The following is an 18,018-nucleotide window of genomic DNA, read 5'->3' on the forward strand; positions in this document are numbered from 1 at the left end:
GAATATTTTCCACAGGGTTTCTTTCTTACTAGCGAATACCTTTAAATAAATGTAAACTGAATGCTGAGACTTATGAAAATTACGTAAAAATATGCGTTTGGGATTGAGCGAGTTGACATTCAAGCAAGTTATGCTCAAGCTACGAATGCTAAGTTTACGTTAAACTTAGTATACATAGCGCAGTCGGAATATTTTCCACTGGATTTATTTTTTTGAAATTAAACCTATAAATACATTTTTGTTCATTAAAATCGAGGAAAATTGCAATAGTTAATGGTGTCTGGCGAAATTTGAGATTTTATCCTGAGACCATATCAAGCCCTGATTTGACGTGTGAATTTTTTCGCTGTACGAGGGGTAAGTTAATCGTAAAATTGCCTTCACTAATGTCGCATTTGTAGAATATGAAACAAACATCAAAATCGGGCTAGTTTTATCCATCTCGTGAAATTGCAAGCTGAGCCTTGATTGGTTGTTACCCGAGCCATCAGTGATGTCATCTTCAGTTGACTGCAAGCGCTAAAATGGCCGCCCCCTGAGACGGATAAATATACTTAATTCATATTCTACAAACACAATATTAATCAGAATCGATATTCTTCTAAAAACGATTCATGTCTCGACTTCCCCTTTAAAGAATACTATTTAAATGAGTCAGATTTAATAGCAGCTTTTTGGGGTGTGCTGTTCACACGGCTAACTTTTTGTACCGCTGGCACAGAATAATCCCCAATCAACTTCTCTCCCTGGGAAGAAAATGGACGGATAGAAAGAGGGATGCGTGAAAGGAACAATAAGAGCGGAAAGAGGGAAAGTGAGCCAGAGCGATGATAGCTGTTGGCTGCCACCAAAATCACAAGCTGCACCTCAATCAAGACTTCCTAATTAGGGGCAATTAAGCAGTAATTGAGCCAGTGAGACGGCAGCCGGCCTCGCTCGCCCTCTCACACACTCTCTCTCTCTTTCTATCCGCCCCTGTGTGTTTTGGTCTGAGCGCAATGTTCACGGCAGGATGGGGGCCGAGCGGCATTGTGTTATGGAGGTATTCATTAAAAAAAAAAAAAAGTCTTGCGCGAAGACGGCTGCAAAATTACAAGACCATATTTAAAAGCATTTTTTTTGGTCTCGAATCAGTGGTTTGGAAATATCTTTTAGGGGTGAATGTCCTAATCATGCATGCGATAAATATCGCATGTATAATGAGCTGAGTTATCAATAAAAGAGAAGGGAGAAATGGCGGAGAACTTGTGTCAAAACAATCTTTTGCAATAGAGCACCAAGGTCCAGTTTATTACAACTACAAAGAAGGTGGTTAAGTTTTACAGTAATACCATATAAGGAATCGTTTATATGTGTATGCAAGCAATGTGTTTTTCAAGGATGATATACAAATATTCCATCATGGAAGCTTTCTGATATTTAAAAAAGTCTTTTTAACAAGTTGTATATAATTCCCCAGATGTCAGTCACGTAAACCCATCAGCCACATAAGCCGAGTTTTGACGCACAGCTGTGTATTTTTATACCGGCCATCTTCTTACAATAATTACCGCAACAGGACAAACAAGAGGGCTGACGTCAGTTGGGTGCTGGCAACTGGTGCAGCTAACAGCGGCTCGTGTTTGCTGACGTTGTTACGGCATTATTTAAAAAAAAAAAAAAGAAGCGAGCAGACTGAACCAATGTCCAAGTCCATTGTTGTTCACACACAGGACTATTACTCAAACGGAGTGACAAGTTATAGAGCTGTATGCACTGGTTTGAGCACATGGAAACAAATTCTATTTGTCTCGTTTATTACTGTAATTGCTGTCTTTTGGCATCAATCATAAACTTGGCGAAACACGGATGCTGCGCAGCTTCGGCTATTAATGGTAAAATGAACTCTAGCCGCATCGTGAAGAAAAGGAAAAACAACTGCTTCGAGCGCATCAATATGACACTAGCGAGGCGTTAACTGACCACTCACAATGTGGAAAATCTGAAAGACGCTTAACTTAAGCGCAGGAAATATATAACTTACGGATTAAACAGAAGAAAACATTAAGAATTTACAAAAGATGATCTCTATGCTGTTTTGCTCTAGTTTTCGTTTTTTTTACAAAGTGTTGGGGCATCTTTTACACGGTAAAATAGAAAATACCAAAATTTGAACCCAAAATTGCGTCCTATATTCGGGTGAGTCTTATATTTGGGGAACTACGGTACTTCGCACTACCTTTCGCTAAAGTAAACCTACATTCTCAAAATGATCACAAGATAAATATTATTGCTCATGTGGACTTGTAAATAATACACAGACAGCTGGAAACTTAAAATATAACAACCTAAACTACTACTATCCACACACCACCAATACACCAGCGCCATCTCAAGGCAAACCAATGAACTGCATTCATATTATCAATTGCGACAATTCATATTATGAATTTAACGTTTTTTTTAGGCTTGGAACGAATTAGCCTGTTTACATGTAAAAAGCACTTCTACTTAAGAAAAATTCTTGTTGCGAAATTACTTCGGGAACGAAATATTTTTGTAAGAAGAAGAACCACCGTATTTCACAAGAAATTGAACGTAGGTAAGATTCCATCATTTTACAGCGATTTAACTTTTGAAAGTTTATAATCTCATTTGTGTCATTTAAAAAGAATCGTTATCGGCTGCCCGATTTCAAACGTTTTCAACCGATGCTTTCCAACGCTGCACGGACTCGTCCGATAATGCCCAAGTGTGGACGGCTCGTGGTCGGCCTTAATTGGATGGCGTGTGAACATGGCCAGAAAAGGGCAGAATCATTCAAACGTCCCCTTTTTTTTTTTTCATCCCCTTTTGTCTCAGGTCTGAGCAGACGGCAAAAGCCACGGAATAAACCCCCGCTGATACGATTTGCACTTTGCCGTGACAGCTCTATAACACACAAACGAGAGCCGAATGAAAGCCAGCGTCTGGCCCGCTTCGCTCGGCTTCGCGGCGTTTCTTCACGTGTCGTTACGTACGTGCCGATTGGATGCCGGCAGAAGCCAAGCGGGCCCAGCTGGGTCCGGGGCTGACTCACTTCCCAGGTGGCTGATTTGATATCAAAGCGCGAGACCTTTTTAATCAACTGCTTACTGAGGAGCTTGATTAAGAAGTCGAACACCGAATGAAAACCTTTTTTTTTTTTTTTTTTTTAATTCATCATTCAGAGTCATTTGGCAACGTATAGCGGCTCGGTAAATCACAGAGAATTTGTATAGCGACGGAAAATGAGCCTATTGGGGTTTGAAATGCTGGAAGGACAGAAATAACCTGGGGAGGAGGCTGTCGGAGATGCGCTGATCTCATTAAGGGGATCGGTTATCAGCCGGGACCTCCTCCATTCAAGCCAACAAAACATGTACTGTACAGCAACACTGAATACGCTCGCCAGGATCGTTAAAAACATACGGTTTAAGAGCTTCATCAAAAATCGTGCCCCATAACGTTGGATTGTGGTCTGGAGTCATTCTAGAGGCTTACCTTGATTTAAAAGTTGAATTAATACTGTCAATCAACATCCTAAAAAATAGCCATGCTAATTTCTGTTAGCCTCTCTAGGGCATTTCACATTATTATGTCGGTTTTAAGCTAGTTGAGTTGGTAGATTAAAAAAATGGGACATTTTGGTGGCTAAATGCTTAGTTCTTTTTTGTTTTGTGTCAGTTCTACAATGCACTGGGCATTCCGACAATCGTTCGAAACGTTGGTTTTATGATTTAGCTCATTTTCAAATTACTGTTCTGTTAAAATGATGAATTAATGTTGGAAATTTGATGTATTTTTCTAGTCCTGTTTACGGATGTCATTCATTGTGATACACCGTTCTTAAAACACTAACAAAAGAATCTTGGTTTAGATTTACTGTAACCTCGATGCTAATTTCAGTATTTCACAATATATGTTAGCTTTAAGCTAGTAGTCTTGCTAAATGAAAGATTTAACATTTTGCTAGCTAAATGTTTGATTCATTTTCATTTTAAGTCAGTTCTGCCATGCACTCAGCATTCTGACAATTGTTTGAAACATCAATTTTACGATTTAGCTCATTTTCAAATCGGTATTTTTTTAAATGATGAATTAATTTTGGTAAGGTGATTCACTCCGCAGTCTCATTTACAAGTTTCATTAATTGTTATTCGCAATCTCCAAAACCCGACCTCAAATTCTTGATAGATTTACTTTACCAATGCTAATTTCTGGCAGCCCCACTTTGGTGTTTTATATTATGTATGTTAGCTTTGAGCTAGTTGAATTGCCAAATTGCTAAATGTTTAGTTCTTTTTTAATAATATTGGTTTATTTTGCCACTTGTTAAAATCCTTGATTCCTCAATTCAGTTCATTTTCAAATTATTGATTTTTAAAAGGAATTATAAAATTTTTTGCTCCTTGTTCCCTTCACACAGAACTCGAAACCCAAATCTAAAACCTATGAAGCAGATTCACAAACCACTAGGCCACTATGCTGCCACAGCCCATATACTGTAATGAATGGCAAATATTAAGGGAAATTACGGCAAAATCAGCACAGCAAACAGACTTAATTTCCTGTGTTTACACTATCGCGCGCTTTGATCACGCAATTAGCAATCAATGAGCCCAAAGCAGGCGCTTAATGAGACATGAAGACAGATGGAGACGGACACGCCACTCCAGTCATTTTCATATTTTACCCTCCATGCGGCCTTGTAAAACGCTACAGCGCTTTGTGTGATCTCAACATGAAACGGGGAGCCATCGCAGCGCGAATTAACAGATAATGAGGTCCTTGTCACTTTCTCCTACGGGGTGATTGCCTCGTTTGGCCCCGGGAGCCTCCGGGTTTGTTTAGTACAGCAAGCCGCCTCCAAGCAAAGCAACAAAGACGTAACGCGGCTGTCATGTCCTAATAGTTCTTGTTATATCACGGCGCCAGATCCGGAGCTCGCCCGCTGTGACCATCTCAGTAGAGGTCAAACGATATGATTTTTTTCAAGGCCGGTACCGATTATCGGTAGTCAAGGAGGCCGATAACCAATATGTAAAGCTGATATTCATTTCAAGGGATGAAGGAATGGATTTTTGTTTTCCTTCGGAAAAACATAAACACCAAATATTAACCTCATTTAAATTGCTTGATTCATTTTAATTCATTTCTTTAAATTGCTTTCTCAATCAACATAGAAAATTGCTCCAAGTTTATTTATATAATGTATTTCATACACAAGGTAATTAGTGGTTGAAATTTGCTAGTCTCTTACTCTATTTAAACTTACCCCCAACTTTGAAACATGTCATCTCTTTGTTGTGTCTGGCTGTGTGTGTGTGTGTGTGTGTGTGTGTATGTGTATACTAATATATATATATATATATATATATATATATATATATATATATATACACACACATAAACACAACCCTACTAGCCTACTGCTAGTCTTGTGCTTACACGCACACTGCGCATTGGCTCCTTCCCGACTCCGAACCTACTTTTAGCCTTGTATGCTATCAGTTTGATCCCAAGGACGTAGCAAAAGAGGAAGCAAGCGCAGATTGGCATCTGAGCTGCTTATCTTTTAATAAATCAAGGAAACGTCGCTGAAAAGCTTCCGGCCTGCTGCTCCAGGCAGGCCTGTGCGCGACGGACACGCCGGCCGCCAATCACACCGGGCTTGTCCGCATCAACAATCGCTCTCCGTCTCCACCTGTAACCTGTCAGGGACAATCGTGTTTGCCATAATCAGGTCATTTGCAGGAGTAGACTCGGCTGTGTGTGGACAACTCAGTCAACATCTATCATTTGTCTATGTTCATATTAATATGCTGGCGTAGATTTCTTTTATTTTTACCTAAAAGAAGGTGCAAAAAAGTAAAACAAAATTAAAATAATCAAGAAACAAGGTTCATATGATAATATTTCTTTCCACAGTCAATTATGTGCATATGAATTATATCCATCATATTTAATTTCTTGTCAAATATGAGTTTTATGGTACCAGCGTTTCTAACCAGAAAGTGAAGCGTCTCGTTTACTGAAGCCGCAGGTCTCATCAATATGGCTGCCTTGCCCTCGTTATGACATTGTTCAATGCCAGCTAGCCACGAAATATCCATCCATCACCTTGACCACTTATCCTTATGAGAGTGCTGGAGACAACCCCAGCGGAGTGAATGGAGCCAAAAAACAGCCGTTATGATGACATTAAAATGCAAAACATTGTCAATGGGCCGCACTCACTGAGAGTCGTAATTCGAATTAATCCGATTAAATTATCATTTAAAAAAAATTGAGATTCAAAAAACTGATTTGAAATCAGTATAATTGTCACGGATTAAATATTTGACCTGAAATGAACTTTTAATTATTTCAGACCTTTAAATACATGTTTTTTTTGTTTCTATTACTTCAATCAAAATCAATTAAAATTGTAAACGTCCAGCATGACTGGTGAAAATCGAGATCTTAGCAATATTGCTCAACTAGTACAAACGCAGTTACGAAATTTGATCAACAGATGGCACAGCAATCTATTTTAAGTCTTTTATTTATTTTTTTTTCCCATCCCAAAATGCTTTGTGCTGGTCAGGGGGTACTTGGCTGGGTACTTGGGGGCTAGCCAAAACCCTCAAAAATCAGCAAAATTTTGATAGAAATTCAATACGCATTTTCAATATGGTAGAAAATCTCGGGGGAAAAAAATTCAAAAATTGTTGTGCACATGGAAAAACTCCTGCATCTTTTAGTTTATTGTTCCAATACTTTTGCATGAATAAAAATTGATGATATCCATGGCAAAAGTATGATTGATACATCGGAGTGCGTCCGCTCTCTCCAAGAACTCTCGCAGATATCATCGCTCAAGCGTGCGCCCCATCTTAAATTATTGCTCAACATTTTGATGCTATCGCGCTTCTCCTCCTGTCAAGCCGGAATATTTTCTGTCATGGTTATTAAATATCTTCCCGCTGGCGTGATTTAATTTTACGGCTCCATTTGTCAAGGAAATGCCGCAGCTTGGACTAAAAAGAGAAATGATCGTTGATTGAGACAAATGATTCCTTTTTAAATCCGGTAGGACAGGCTGCTGTCCAAAACAATCAACAGAGAATTAACATTCTTTTGTGGAGGAAATTGAGGAAAATTCAACAATTTCAATCTGGATTTTTCTTTCGGTCTTTCTGGTCGAATACGATTTTTAATCGAAGGAACAAAATCAACTCAAAATCTAAAACAAAATCCTGAGAAACTTGTTGTGACAGCAGTCATGTATAATCTATTCAATAATCGATGATTTTGTCGATCGTTCTGGCGATTATTTCGTCGATCGATGACTCGATTATATTTAAAAAATACCTTTTATTTTCATCCCTTTATATACAATAGGACATTTTTTTTTCAAATTGACATTTTTTATTATGATTTTGTTGCTGGTTTGCTCAGTAACAAGCAACACTTCATAAAATTGGCAAAAATATTGATCATTGTTTTCCATTGTTTTGATTCAACACAATGATAATTAATCATTTTCCATAGAAGACAAAAGAAATCTGAGAATATTTACTTTTTAGAGACTTAAATTTTGAGTATTTTGACAATTTCTAAAGTATTATTCGATTTTATAATTAATTAGTTGTTGATTGATCAATCTTTGCACTTCTCAATACTTTTATTTCTAAAATATAATGGAGTGTCACAAGTCATAGCACTGATTTTTAAACTAGTTTTAATGTAAACTTAACAGTCATTTCTTATGCATAACTTGCCTAAATTAGTGCAGGCCAATAAAAGACTGCGAAACAGTGTTCATTTTTCACGCTATTTTTTATGAAATGGAAGTGTGAAAGTTTGTTTTGCGCCTTCCTCAAAATGTGGATTCTGTGGATAATTGGTGGGATTTGATTGGAAATCAAGGAAAATAAATATATTTCTTTAGTAAATTTAATTTTATGTTTATATATTTACTCTTTTAATTGCAAAAAAATTTGGGCAACAACCAATCAGAGCGCACCATTTGGTCATGTGACATTGACAAGCTGAGCTGTGATTGGTCAATCCCTGAGACTTCCGAACATGTCATTTTCAGTCTACAGAAAGTGACACAATGTCTTTTTAATTATACATGAAAACTAATTTATAACTTTTTACTGCTGAAAATGGATAAATAGGTAGAATATGGCGTTAAAAGCGAATGGAAGGAGCCACTCTGATTGGCTCGGATTGAAGTGAGCAACTCCCACTGTGGCGCAGCTCTCCTTCTCACAGACCCGCCGCACTCATCTGTGAAATTACCAACACTGAGTGTAATCCTCGAAGAGATACGCCACACATCGCGCCGGATTAGTCATGTGCCTCCGTCATGAAAATAAAGCTCTCTATCTGCATCTCACCTCTGTTGTGTACAACAACAGCTTTTGACAATATAACATGTTTGGAATACATCCGTTTCAAAATATGACCTACCAAATGCCTGAAATGGTATTTGTGGTCCTTAAACCGGATTATTTGCATTCTTGTTGTGTTTATAGAGATTTGCAGGTAGTTAAAGAGTTATGGTTAGGAAAAAATAAATGTCAACCCACTATAATGAAAATGGATTTTTCAAACGCGCCGATTTTCATTTCCAAAAGTGGAGATTTATACAGGATTAATATACTCAAGTTTGAGTGGATTTGGCCTAAAAATATCAGCAAGAAGATGACACAAATCCAAGGGGAACCAAATGACACAAAAACAGGCGAAAATGGGCGCAGGCGGCAAATCAAAAGTGCGAAGAGCGCCGCGCCGAGAGATAGCAATCACGATCGTGCTCTAAATATGGCAAAACAGCCGTTCATTAGCACCTCCCACCCACAGGTATGATGCACGCATGGCGACCGAGGTGAGAGGACGCCGGGCTGCCGCGGCAGCTCGCCTCTTTCTCACCTGCGGATATTTGTGGAGCGCAGAACGCCCCATGCTGCCACCGCAACTCGCTTTTGCCGCGCGGCGTGTGTGAGGGAAATATAGAACCAAGATTGGCGGCTGTTTGGACTGTTGTCACCTTAAAGCTTGCCTGGCTTTTTAATACCATGGTGCAGTTTTTGAATTCTTGGAATGCTCCCCCCAAAAAAAACATAAAAACAAAACAGTTCAGTTTTGGTCTCATCAGACCACAACGCATTCTCAAATGTATTTGGCGGGGTTCAAGCTTGAATTATTACTAACCCATAGACAGCATATACTGCGTGAGACAGGCAATAAATGAAGGATTGCTGTAGCGTGATTACATCTTAGCGTGTTTGGACTGTCGTCAACTTATAATACAACAGTGCAATTTACAGAGTGCAATTTTTTAATTCTTGGCATGCTCCAAAAAATAAATAAAAGTTAATGTCTGTATTTGGTACATGCAGCATCCACTTCAACCTGTGGGCCTGGAAGGGGGCTCCTCCCACCTGTGGCCTCTTGTGGAGGTTTCTAATTTTCCCCTAATTGGGGTTTTTGAGTTTTTCCTTCCCCTTCTGGGAGCTTTGACAGGGGATGCTGTTGTGTACCTTACCCCGAATAGATGTCTCTGCATGACTTCTTTTTTTTGAAAGAAGTCTCCACATGACCTCTTTTCATCTGTGAAGCTCTTTGAGACTTCGGTGATTTAGGTCTATATAAATAAAATTTGATTGATCTGATTGAATGTTTGGACTCGTCAGACCACAGCACATTATCAAATATATTGGGTGGTGGTGGCCAACTTTTTTGCCTTATGGTCTACTTTTCTGATTTCTTGGGCCCTCATTGGTCGATGGCAGGAAGACAGAGCAGAGGTTGTAATCTACTCCCGCCCTAACCCCCATAGTCGTGCCGGGAGCCAATCACGTGTCTTGTAGGCGAGCCTAAAATCTGTGCTTCCTCAAAATAACACATTACTTTTGTTGTTCAATTATTGCTGCGACGGTTCATATACTAGTGCGGATTATAGTCCGAAAAATACTTATCTTTGTACACATTGTCCACTGGGCTGCTTCTCACTGCCTATTTTGCTCTTTTGCATTGTCATTGTTTTGACAAGTTCAGGGTTTGTGTCACATTGCAAAACTCAAATTGTTGGGGACATTGACTTGTCAGTCTAAGGACGTGCTCATGAAAGGAGATCCTCTCTGCAGACGAGCAAATATAATGGGCTGGCTTCCTCTGGGGATGGGGGGAAACGTTCGAGTGGTCCGCCACACCAACAACGGCTGCCCGATTGTTATCTGATTCGAGCTTCGCTGCCATTTTTGACAAACATTCACATACGGATTGGTGCTTATTTTTATGGCACAATGAGGTTTTTCGCCTTTCAGAATTTCAAGAGGTTGACAATCCATGCAATATTTTGGCCTCCCAGTGTTTTTTTTTTTGCATGCTCTTCCTTTGATATCACACATCAAAATAATAAAAAAGCCCGAGTTAGGTCCAAATTTCTCCCAGGGGTTAAGGCAGTGCTGTCCTAGATACCATACCAAGTTTTAAGCGACCTGCAGCATATACAAAAATGACACTTTTTATAATAAATTCATTTCAGATTCTCTAAAGATATTCTAAATATGGAAAAAAAAACATAATTAGTAGCAACATTTCACTTGAATGAAGATACCGTATTTTCTGCACTATAAGGCGCACCTAAAAGCCTGATTTTTTTTTAAAAAAGCTGATGGTGCACCTTATAATCAGGTGTGTATTATACATGAATCAATATTGAGATTGGAATTGGTAGATCGGGAATGAACTGATAAAGTAAGATTTACCTGTTTCTTTTGTTTGTTTACAGTTGAACAAATTTGGTCATATTGACATTGAGTTATTATGCTATTGAGAGTTTAGCGTTATTGTTATTACTCTGAGTATTACTATATTGTGATTGAAAAAGTTTTAAAATATGTCATTAATTGAAGGTACGCCTTATAATACGGAGCGCCTTATATGTGGAAAGAGTTTTAAAAAATGTCATTAATTGAGGGTGCGCCTTACAATCCGGTGCGCCTTATAGTGCGGAAAATACGGTACATATTTTGTTCACAAGCAAATATGCTTTTCTCCACTTTCTGCTCTGTGCCAATGTCCAAATTGTAAACACATTACATAATCAGTTCCAAATAATTGTTTCTAAAACGGTCATCTCTTAACAGAACGCTGCTATTTGTCTTTGACCACAGCAAAATCTTATAAAATCTTAAACCATTGTTCTTAAAAGCTATTCTGGGATAAAAACAAAGCACTAATAAATGTTTAAACATAATGCAACTTCTTCATTGACTGGTTTTGATGTAGTCAAGAATGGATTTTTCTGTATGTGCTCCTCGGAAGAAAACTTTTGGGCCATAATATAAAATGGACCTTTTTATTGCTTCTATACAAATATTTGTGTCTGTGGACTGCCCGTCAACCGATCAGGGGCAAAATTAAACCGCCATCTTTTGTGATGAGAAGCTTTTTTTTTCTTTCTTCAAATATACCTTGTGAGGACTAGCAGCTAAAAACAAATAGATGGATGGATATATATTAGTGAGTAATTCTAGCTACATAATAACCACAGGACATACAATATATACATACAGTACATATTAAAGTGAGTAATTGATCATGAAATAAACTGACAACTAATTTAATAATTGAATCATTGAAAGAAAAAATGGTTTTGCAATACACTAATGCAACATGAAATTTGATCTTATTCGATTAATCGATCAAATAATCGAAACAATCTAAAACGCGCGAAAGAGATTTGTACAGTTAACTATACAATATATTATTGTCTTTGCTGTATGTTAAGTTTGAAATTAAACTTGAAACAGGAGCGGCGATGAACAGCTTGAAAACAATTACCGTATTTTCCGCATTATAAGGCGCACCGGATTATAAGGCGCACCTTCAATTAATGACATATTTTAAAACTTTTTTCATACATAAGGCACACCGGATTATAAGGCGCACCCACAATTAATGATATATTTTAAAACTTTTTCAATCACAATATAGTAATACTCAAAGTACTAACAATAATAACTCAAATAATAAGAAACAGGTAAAGCTTACTTTATCAGTTCATTCCCCATCTATGAATCCCAATCTCAATATTGATGCATATATAAGATGCACCTGATTATAAGGCGCACCATCAGGTTTAAAAAAAAAAATAAGGCTTTTAGGTGCGCCTTATAGTGTGAAAAATACGGTAACCGTTTGTGTAATGGTGCATTCCAAATATTTGCATGATATAGTGGCGCCCAGGCAGTCACCTCGTCCTGATTAGCATAAAGCAAATGCTCATTCAGCGGAGGGGCCAGTCCAGCGCGGGAATGAATGAAAGGGTCGAAGATAAGCGAGGAAACAAGAGCGGGGCCGAGCGAGTAATCCGGACGGAAATGAAGATCATTGCAAAAGACAAATGGAAGGCAGGGGAAGAGATTAGCGGACCGTGCGCTACCTTTTTTTTTTTTTTTGTCCTGGGCGGTCCAGAACATTTTGCGCACATGAGCGATAACAGACCTCGGCACTCGCTCTTCATCACAAACATTTTCTTCGTACTTTGTCAGCAGCGTTTGGACAACAGCGGATTGGCTATTGTCCTGGCATGCTTGTAATGATTTATTCAGTGCAAATTTAAACAGTGGCAGTGGCTCAATCTGGGATTTCTCAAAAGAAAAGTTCCTTTGAACAAGCAACAAACTTTCAACTCAGTCCTCGCTTTTCATATTCCAGATACAACATATTTCCATTGTCAAACCGTATTGTGATTATCAGTCAGAAAAAAAGTGTTCATATCTTCACTGCCATTGACGAGTATAGCCGTTAATTACGTTTTTCAATGGAGATGACTACATTGGAAATTTTAAACAAGGAAACAACTTTGCTTTCACACAATCGCCAGTAGATGGCATTGATGCCCGGTTTTATTTTTTGGGATAAACGCTTACTGTTCTTGCGACAATATTTAAAAGGACAAAAGAAAAAAAAAAGCTGAGCATGCTTACGGTCAACCGGCTGAAATATATATGAAATATATATATGAAATATATATATATATATATATATATATATATATATATATATATATATATATATATATATATATATATATATATATATATATATATATATATATATATTAGGTGACATCATCTGCTAAATATATGATTTCTTAAATAACAAAACAAATGGGATAGGTTTTGGAAAGGTGTCACCATACCACAATTTTGTAATAAGCTGTGAAAAACGTCCAGTAAAAATGGAAAAATGCAAATATCGGTACAGTATGGGTAATAGTATTGTAAATTTCAAATAGCTATGTATTACTGTACTACGAAATCATAATTTCAAAGTCAATAAGTTGCTCCATGTTCCAATTAATTTGCAGTTAATTTGAAAAAAAAATGCAGGTATTGTCTGGGCCTTAAAAAGTATTAAATTAGATTTGTGGACACCTGCAGAAACATAATGATAATAATAAATTATAAAACTTGAAACTACATTTGTAGTGGTGACACTAATCATATTTAATTAGCAACTCCAGAAGATTTTTTTTTTACGTCATCTGTTTTTATTTTTGGCTTATCTGCCAGAAAATTGTGTCACTAAATAACAAAATTATATGAAACTTAACGATTTAAAGGCATACATTTTGAAAAGGCTTAACCATGCAACAATTTAGCAATAAGTTACTTCATGTTCTAATTCATTTCCTCTTAATTTGAAAAGAAAACCGTACTGTTCCTGGCACAATATTGCCCAGCATTACATAAGATTTGCATATACCTGCTAAAACTCTGTTAATCTCACGTTACCCCCTGGAGTTCCTTCATCGTACCCCCATTTGTGAAGCGATTAATCCATTTTTAATCAAAATAATTACTTATTTCATCATTGATTCATCAATGCACTGCTAAAGCTTCTTATACACATTTGTACATTGCAGTTGTAAATATTATATGAAAAAAATTAATAAATAAAAATCTCCAAGATGGTGGACACCGTATGCGCCGGTGCAGCCGGACCCGTCAACTGCGAGCAAGGTTCCCCAGGCCTCATTTTTCTTGGGTTACATTGCGTATTGTGCCGGTGCGCCCCAGGTGCGGGGCGCTTGCCATCATTAATTTTGGCCTCAGCATGCCTTGTTGCTACAAGCGTCTCTGCCTGATGCATCGCTACGCAGCTTGCATTGAAAAAACGCCCCCAGCAAGTCATCTCATCCGAAAAATAAACTTAAAATAGTTACGGCAGGTTTTACAATAACCACATTTATATTTCAAGTCAGGATGTTTGTTGTAGGTCCATGTATTAACAAAGAAATTGAACATAAAATCTAAAATAGATGAAACAGATTGATTATTAAAGTTTGAACATCATTTCTGTGCAATGTTGTTCATCCCTGATTGAAGCTCATAAACATGCCATCACACTGCCCCCCCCCCCCCTCCTAAAAAAAAAAAAAATCCATCACTGATGACAATGGCGTTTGTTATGAACAATGAAATGCTAATTTCCCCAGCGTGCGGCTACACGACGCCGCCGAGCTGCTGTGCGGTCGCTCGCCTGCTTTGCTAAAAGATTGCCATTAACAAGCGCATGGAGTGACATTTATGCGCCAGTGGGCTACAACGTTACGTAATAAAGTTGATTTTATAATCAGGCCGACGCAGTGCGGTGGTGCGCCGCTGCGACCGCAATAATAAACATATTGATCATGCAGTAGCTCCTTGGCAGTGCCAATCGCAAACAATGGGCCCAGGATTTGCTACATTGGCCTTCACTGGGGGGCTTAATCCAACATTATCACAGGAATCATCAATAGCAGACAAAAATGTTGTATATTTATCCTAATACAGATTATTTGGGCTATAGCTGATGCGCAGTCAGAACACATGATTGTTGGAATGTTGCATCCTGGAAACGACGTGTCAAAAACGCAAATCGGAATACGTGTCGGGAAATTGGGGAGGTTTAAGCAGAAGTGGGCGCAATTTAGCAATTATATATGGATTTGTGCAAGACTGGTGATTAGTTGTAATTTACGATACACAAAACGGGCTGGAGTTCACATGTCGCTTCATGTTCCATTTAATTTGCTCTTAATTTGAAAAGAAAACCTTCCGTTCAGTCACGGCATTAATTCGGTCACTGCCAGCGCAGTAAAGACGGATGTTTGATGTCTGTAGCTATCAGTGGCGGGAAAGAATCTAATGTTCTTCTATAAAAAGTCAGATGACTGCAAATGATGCATTTTTATTTGTGACTCGTCCGCCTGTAACTTGCTTCACTAAAACAATGCGCATCCATGGAAAACTTTTGCACAGGTCATTATAACACAATTTATCAATAAGTTCCTTCATGTTCCAATCAATTTGCTCTTAATTTTTTTTAAAAAGTACTTTTCCTGTCAAGGCATTAACTCATCCACTACCGTCCCAGTAAAAAAAGAATGAATTCAACGTTTTTCCGTAAAATGACAGATAAGTAAAATTTTTTGTATTTCTGACTTGTCTGCCAGAAAATTGTGTCACTGCTATTCGCATCCGTAGAAAACGTCACAAAATAAAGGCTTGACATGTTTTGCATAGGAGTCACCACAACACATTTTAGCAATATTTTAAATCATGTCTCAATCAATTTGCACTTAATTTAAAAAGAACACGGTCCTGTACCTGTAATGCCATTACTGTATTTCATTAACTCTCAGCCTAATAAAAATTGAAAAATGGAAACATGAAACCTCAACATTGTAAGAGTTCATGTTTCATTCAAGGGTATAGCAAAGCTTTTAAATTTCATATAGCTATATAATACCCCATATCACAAAATTAAATTAGCTAGAACACAATTAAGCAGTAAGTTGCTGTATATTCCAATTAATTTGCTCTCAATATGAAAGTAAAATCTTGTGTTTGTCAGGGCAATAAAGAACACTGAAACGTTAAAACCTTAAATACCTCCTGCTGTCTGAACTGAAAGATATTTGTATTAGGTAAACATATTTGCCTACTTTTAGCATTCCTTCATAGAAGTCTATAGACGTCAGAGGTTCATTCGAACTGGACAGCTACTGTATATAATTCAATAATCCAATATAATTGGCTGTGAATGACCTAGGACAATGAAAAACTTCAAATAAATTATGTTTGTGTTTATTTAAAACAGATATATAACCCGCCATTATTTGTGACGAAGCACAAGTGAACAGTGGAAATTGTGCAATAAATGAACAATTTAATGTATCCATTCTATGAAGTTTGGCTGTAAATGTTGCTCTGTACTTCTGATAATGTTTGAAGTGTACTTAATGAAGTGTCTGATTGTATTCCACAAAATAAAGGAGCTTTCAGGTACATTAGACAAATAAACACAATTCAAGTTTTACAGTCTAAGTAAACTCCAATGTGCTTTCACCTTTTCGCTCGCCGTCTTTATTCCTATTTCCAGTCGCTTCAATTACAATCAAGAGATAATGGTAATGAACAAAGTCATTATCACGTCCTCTTGAAGCCCTCGCTTTAAATATAATTCATTTGCGTCTGGAAATGAAGCAGATTAGCAAGAAATGAAAAAAAAAAAATACACGTCCACACTTTTCGCCTGACGTAATTACACCATTGGTGCAAAAAGATCCACAATAATATAATTGCTGGCTGTCTTCATTTAGATTTTTTTTTTTTTTAATGATGATGATTTGATTAGTGTCACTATTCATTTTATAACAAAAAATGGTGGGGAAAGCACTTCAATCAGCTTGTCGACTTAATCCCTTTGCTGGTCAGCGAGTATCTAACGGGAATGTTTTAGATCGGATCAGGTGGCTTCAGGCAAAAGCGCGCCTGTGTACTTTGAATTCTTATCTAGAAAAATGAGGCTTTATTCTTGTTTTAAAGGGGACCTGTCATGAAAAGTAACTTTTTGGCGCTTTTAACCATGCTGAAATTGTGATTTCAGTTTCAGTTTAGTTCTGGAGTTGAAGAGGAGAGACTTTGCGCAGAGTGGGAGAAACAGAAATTTTTCATTTATTAGTAGATAGATAGATAGATTGATTGACGGATGGGGTTGAATGACATCATAAAGGAGGTGTGGCAGCCACGCGGTGGGAGGTGTGGCTTCAGTAAACGAGACGTTTCACTTACTGGTTAGAAATGATAGTGGCATAAAACTCATACTCAATAAAAAAATAAATCACCACTGTGCCAAATGTTTGAATTATTATGCATATATTTAATTGTGGGAATATGATATCAAAATATCATGTTTAGGTCCCTTAAAACCTTTGACTTCATTCTTACCTAGTGCTGCCACTTTTAAATATTTTTTGAATCGATTATTGTCTTGATTACTGATTCATATGATAGTTTGATTTTCTATTAAAACATTTCATCTGCGATTGGTGTTTATCAATTATTGTTGTTTATTTTTTGATTGTTCAGTGATTAGAAATCAAGTAAATCACACAAAAGGAATTAGAATATTTATAATATTCACCAAAGATTTTGAAAAAGTAAAATCAGAGGTTATGGTTGTCTCAATTTGAATAAATACAACAAAAATTCAGTATGTTTTCATGTAGAACTACAGAAATCTGATTGCTCTCGAGGGGTCGAGATCAAAATATTTGGAATATTTTAAGGAAAAATTAAATTATTACTCATAATAAAATTGCTGCAGAGTAAATGTACAACAAAAAAAAATTTGTTAGCAAATTAATTGTAATTAAACTATAAATGTTTTACTGTCAAAAATTGCAAAATAAATGGACTGTGAATGTGAAGTTTCATTCAAAACTGATTTAGAATATTTTTTTTTTATTTTTGTCTGAATATTTTCCCCCAGGATTTTTTTTTTTAAGAAATCAAACCATTAAATAATGTTTGTCGGGTTTATTTCTTTCTTTAAAATCAATCAAACTCATTTTCATTGAGAAAGATTGAAGAAATGTAAGATTTTTTTTGGCCATATCACCCAAAATGGCGCAAAGAAACACATAAATTAGCATTTTTTTGTCTAACTTGGTGGTATGATAATGTC

General features: G+C 37.1%; 1 long non-coding RNA gene across 2 annotated transcripts in view; it reads left to right on the plus strand.

The window, feature by feature from the left end:
- Positions 1 to 18,018, plus strand: part of LOC148422696 (uncharacterized) — a 42,642-nt gene that overhangs the window by 1,475 nt on the left and 23,149 nt on the right. The gene's annotated exons all lie outside the window — the stretch shown is intronic.

The sequence above is a fragment of the Hippichthys cyanospilos genome, chromosome 6 (genome assembly GCF_059441005.1).
Source record: "Hippichthys cyanospilos isolate Australia breed blue-spotted pipefish chromosome 6, RoL_Hcya_1.0, whole genome shotgun sequence".
NCBI classification, from domain to species: Eukaryota; Metazoa; Chordata; class Actinopteri; order Syngnathiformes; family Syngnathidae; genus Hippichthys; species Hippichthys cyanospilos.